Below are 6,000 nucleotides of genomic sequence, written 5' to 3'. Positions count from 1 at the left end.
TATTTGAATTTAGAATACACAAAAAAGACTGTTAGATTAATTACATCAACACTTGAAGAAATCTAGGATTTTTATAAGAGAGGATGGAATTTGTAATACTAGTACTTAACTAGCCAATACAAAGTACACTTGTATATAAATAATCCTATTAGAGTCATCTCATGATTGGAGGCCCTCTATTAGAGGTAGAGACTAATTTTGTAGAAAAAAAAAGATAAGAGTGTATAATTTTTTTAAAATTAAAAAATATAGACGTCATGAATCTCAAAAGTTACGTAATTAATAAGAAAATTCACATTCGTTCATGAACATTTATTTTTATTATGTCATTAAAAATCCAGAAATGAGAAAATCTCTTGGATTCCAATCATCCCCACCCTCCACCCATGAATTAATGTTTCTTGTCATCATGTCATGGAATAAGCCAAACAATATATGCATGCAAAATATTTTATTTTATTTTTTTTAAAAAAAAAAAAACGTCTTTGGTCATTTATGAGTTTTTTTTATTTTATTTATTTTTTTTATAATTTTTTTCTTCTATATAACAGTTTCTTGTTTCAAGTTACACTAAGACCTTGTTCTTTTGAGTAGATTATTAATACTAAGTAGAGCAGTAGAGCAGTAGAGCATAATAAATTATAGCATATCAGAGAACAACAACTCAAAAGAACATGACCAGATGATCTAAAAATGCGTAAAAGCTTTTTGAAGGAAGTGTTATGAAATTTCACCGGAATTACTTTCTTACTCTTCTATCATATCTGTTGACCCTTATGAGGTTTTGATGATGATACTAAGAATTGAGCAAACTTCCTTTTAATAAGGATTTTCTAGTGTTGTGATGTTGGCAGGTTCAGTAAGCGTAGAGAGCTGAAGTAGGAACTAGAACAAAGGAACTTTGGAAGATCCATGAGGACAAGTAAAGAACAGAAGAAGAGTTCCAGCAATGGAACTTCCCGAAATTTCTCAACAGGAACTTCAAAACGGGTGTAACGACCTGGTTCTGGTGTAATGCTGGGGCAAGCCTCAACAATCAAGGATCAACACAAAGATCAAGATATCAACCGAATAAGATGGACTTCATAACCTATAGTTGTGTAAAAGATAAGTTTGTTTTCGTAGGATGATGTAAACATATAAATGATAGATATGCCTGGAACTTATTAGAAATCAGATAAAGCTTGGCAAACTAATTAATTCGTAAAAGATAATTATGAATTTTATAAAAAAGTACTTAATGGATTTTATCTTATAAAATCTGGTTTAACTTGGTTTTATCTTTTTTATAAAATCTTATCTTTAACAAAAACGAATTTGATAAAATTTGGTTTTTATAAAAACGAATTTACATCTGTTTGGATTCGGTTTTAAAGAAGATAAGATCAGATTTGTGTTTGATCTATCTTGTTTGCGAAAACCCTAGTTTGAGAAGCTGAGGAACTCCTATAAATATAGAAGTATTTCAGCTTAGCAAAGTGAGAGTTTTAAGCGTGAAAACCACTTAGTGCTTAAGAGTAAGTTTGCCAAAGGTTTAAGCTTTATCATTTTGATTTCGGGTTTCATGTGTAGCTTTCCATTTATGTGTTAGAGTGTGTCTTTGAGTTGTAATTGGTTTTGGGGTGAGATTGTGGATTCTCTTAAATTCACACAAGTGTATGAGTTTGAAATCTCGTAAAATTCGAGTGGTAGTTAGTCACCCCGAGTGTGTCTTGGGTTGCAAGTGGGAAAAAGGAACCTGAGTGTGTCTTAGGTCGAGAAAGGAACCTGAGTGTGTCTTGGGTCGAAAAAGGTGCCTGAGTTTGTCTTAGGTCTGATAGGATAGGTTCCTGTCAATCAGCAAGTGTCTTAAGAGGAACTTGCGAAGCAAAGGTCTGTGTAATAGGTTGTACTAGGAGAGTTGCCTATTATAGTGGAATTTGTTTATAAGTCCCAATAGGGCCGAGGTTTTACTTCCAGTTAGGCGCTGGATGGTTTCCTCGTAAACTTGCTGTGTGCTTAAGTTTTCTTTATGTTTTTATTGTTTATTTCCGCTTAAGTTCCGCGGTTGGAACCTACTACTATTCACCCCCCCTCTCGTAGTAGTTCATCTAAACTAACAATTGGTATCAGAGCAGGTTCTCACGAGATTACAAGCAACCTTGTAGAGTAAAGTTCCTGAAGAGATGAATGCACACGAGAAACTTGAAGAAGGGTATTCCACCCAGAGACCACCAATGTTCAATGGCAAGTTTTATTCATACTGGAAGAATAGAATGGAGATATTCATCAAAGCTGAAAATTACCAAGTATGGAGAGTCATTGAAAACGGTGACTTCGAGGTAACAAAAACCAATGCAAACAAAGAGGTAATCCCTAAACCACTAGCTGAATTTGATAAGGAAGATTATGAAAAATATGAGTTAAATGCTCAAGCAGTGAAAATCTTGCATTGTGGACTAGGACCTCATGAACACAATAGAATCATGGGTTGTAAGTCTGCAAAGCAGATTTGGGATTTACTACAAGTAACACATGAAGGAACGAATGAAGTTAAACGTTCCAAAATTGATTTACTAATGTCTAAATATGAAAGATTTGAAATGCTACACAAAGAATCCATTCAGGATATGTTCACTAGATTCACTAACATTGTCAATGAGTTAGAATCTTTAGGCAGGTCCATACCCATTGATGAACAGGTAAGGAAAGTCCTTAGAAGCCTTACTCAAGATGAGAGATGGAGATCCAAGGTCACTGCTCTGCAGGAATCCAAGGATTTCACCAAATTCAACCTTGAACAGCTCAATGGTTCCCTGCTTACTCATGAACTTCATCTTGGAGCAAATACTGAAAGTTCCAAGAATAAGAGCCTTGCTTTAAAGGCTTATGAATCAAGCAACTCTGAAAATGATGATATGGAGACTGCCATGCTTGTACGCAAGTTCAGGAGGATGCTAGGAAAAAGAGGAGAAAGGAATAGACGAGGACAGCCAAGTTCCAAAGAGTTCAAATGCTACAGATGCGGTTCCAAAGAACATCTTCTCAGAGACTGCCCAAATCCTAAGGAGGACGAGAAAGCCAACTACAAAGGCAAGGAACAAAACAAGTATTACAAACCATCATTCTCCAAGGAAGATGTGAGAAAAGCCATGATGGCTGCATGGGGAAACTCTAATTCAGAAGATGAAGGAGAAGGAGAATCCGTAGAGGGAACAGCCAACTTATGTCTAATGGCCAAAGCAGATGATGAAGCACGTCTGAAGGAACTTGAATCTGAGGTATGGTATGACTATCGACAACTCAAACATTTAAACAAAGGAAATCTTATGAACATTATTCTGGAACTTCAAGATGACTGTAAAGAACTAAACAGGTCGAAGTTCCAAACTGATAAAGCTTTAAATATTTACAAAGAACATAGTGAATGGGTAGATAATATGAAAACTGACATACAAACTAGATTCTTTGATTTATATGATAGAAATGTCCTTCTAAAAGAACAAGTTGAAAAACTGAAACATGATAATATTCTGTTGAATGTAGAGTTAGCTCAACTAAAACTTGGAATTGACACTCCTGACTCTGAAGTTCCTATTACAAGCCAACTTCCAAATTTTGAGAAATTAAAATCTGATTTGGAAGAAGTTAAAATAAAAAATCAAACCTTGGAGGAGGAACTTGTCAGAGCCAGGAGAGGCAAAGAAGTAATTAATAATGGAATTCCATCATGGATAGCTAACATCAATAACAAGAATAAAGAAGGACTAGGTTATAAGAAGAAGTCTAGGAGAAACAAGAAGTATGTGGATCTACCCAGTCAAAAACTATGTTACTATTGTGGTAGTACAGGACATCTTAAAGCTGCATGTCCTAAAAGAAATAAAGATACTCTTAAGAATACTGAGCATGCTGAACAGGTATGGTTGAAGAAATCTGAATCTTCTTCCAAAACAATGGAACCCAAGGAAACCTGGGTTCCAGAAATTAACGCTTAGTTTTCATGCAGGTTCCAGTGAGGGAGAACAACACTTGGTACCTCGACAGTGGTTGTTCTAAGCACATGACTGGAGACAAATCTAAATTTCTCTCACTGGATGCCTACTACGGTGGAACTGTGACCTTTGGTGATAATAAGAAAGGTGAAATCATTGCTATAGGTAAAGTAGGAAGGTCAAGTTCCAATGCTATTGAAAATGTCTTTTTAGTCGAGGGTCTTAAACACAACTTGTTAAGTATTTCTCAATTTTGTGATAGAGGTAACTCAGTTAGCTTTACTTCTAATTTTTGTAGAATCATTAACAATGACACTAACAACATTATCCTTGAAGGAACCAGAAAAGGGAACACATATATTGTGGATCTTAACGAAGTTCCAAGTAGTAGTTTAACTTGTCTTAGTGTCATTGAGAATGATCCCTTATTATGGCACAAACGATTTGGCCATGCTAGTTTTTCTTTGCTTGATAAACTTAGATCAAAAGAACTTGTGGAAGGACTTCCAACCATCAAGTTCCTAAAAGATAAAGTCTGCAGTGCATGTGTTAGAGGTAAGCAGACACGAATATCTTTCAAATCTAAGAATATGGTAAGCACCACAAAACCATTGGAACTTATCCATATGGATTTGTGTGGTCCTATAAGAATACAAAGCAGAAGTGGAAAAAGGTATGTGATGGTTATTGTAGATGATTTTTCCAGATATACCTGGGTTTTCTTTCTAGTAAGCAAGGATGATACGTTTGATCACTTTGTTGCTTTTGTGAAGAAAGAACAGAGAAGAACAGGTCATCAACTGATCCACCTAAGGTCAGATCATGGAATTGAGTTCGAAAACTCAAAATTTGATGAGTTTTGTGATGAACATGGGATGGACCACAACTTCTCTGCTCCCAGGACTCTACAACAAAATGGAGTAGTTGAACGGAAAAACAGAAGCTTGGAAGACATGGCAAGAACTATGCTGATTTCCAGTGGACTGCCTAGGAACTTCTGGGCAGAAGCAGTTAACACAGCGTGTTACATATTGAATAGAGTTTCTATTAGAGCAATAACCAACAAAACACCTTATGAACTAATTAAAGGAAGAAAACCAAATATTTCCTATTTAAGATCTTTTGGTTGCAGATGCTTTGTACACAATAATGGAAAGAGAAACTTGGGAAAGTTTGATGAAAGAAGTGATGAGGCTATATTCTTAGGATATGCCTCAAATAGTAAAGCTTACAGAGTTTATAATAAAAGAACAATGTGTGTTGAAGAGTCTGTACATATAATTTTTGATGAAACTGATTTTGTGATTGATGTACAGGATGATGATGATTTCGAGATAGGGTTAGTAAGAAGACATGACCCTGATGAGGAATCAACAATATCCATGAAGCAGCAAAACAAGAATCCAGTAGCTGAAAACCAAACTGCAACTGAAACAGAAGTTCCACAAGAGGAACATCCTGAGCCTGAGGATCCAGAACCTGAGAATCAGGTACCACTGAATCAAGAGACAGGAAACAATAATGCTGAACCTGAAAAGTTGTATCCAATCAAAGACTTTACCCCTAAACGTTGGAAACATCAAAAGTCTCATCCAGTGGATGTGATTATGAGTGACATAACCAAAGGAACTCAGACCAGGTCACAGCTAAGGAACTTCTGTGCATTTTTCTCGTTCCTATCTACGTTGGAACCAAAGAACTGTGATGAAGCCTTACAAGATGCTGATTGGATCATAGCCATGCAAGCTGAACTAGGAGAATTCGAGAGAAACAAAGTTTGGCACCTAGTTCCTAGACCGGAACACCAGAAGGTCATAGGTCTAAAGTGGGTGTTCAGAAACAAGCTTGATGAACATGGAATCATAGTAAGAAACAAGGCTAGACTGGTTGTCAAGGGGTACAATCAACAAGAAGGCATAGACTTTGATGAGACATTTGCTCCAGTTGCCAGGTTAGAAGCTATACGCATTCTTATTGCTTTTGCAGCTTTTATGGAGATTAAGTTGTTTCAGATGGACGTTAAATG

The sequence above is a fragment of the Chenopodium album genome, chromosome 18, assembly GCF_948465745.1.
Source record: "Chenopodium album chromosome 18, dcCheAlbu1.1, whole genome shotgun sequence".
Classification (NCBI taxonomy): Eukaryota; Viridiplantae; Streptophyta; class Magnoliopsida; order Caryophyllales; family Amaranthaceae; genus Chenopodium; species Chenopodium album.
This window is presented reverse-complemented; position numbering follows the sequence as displayed.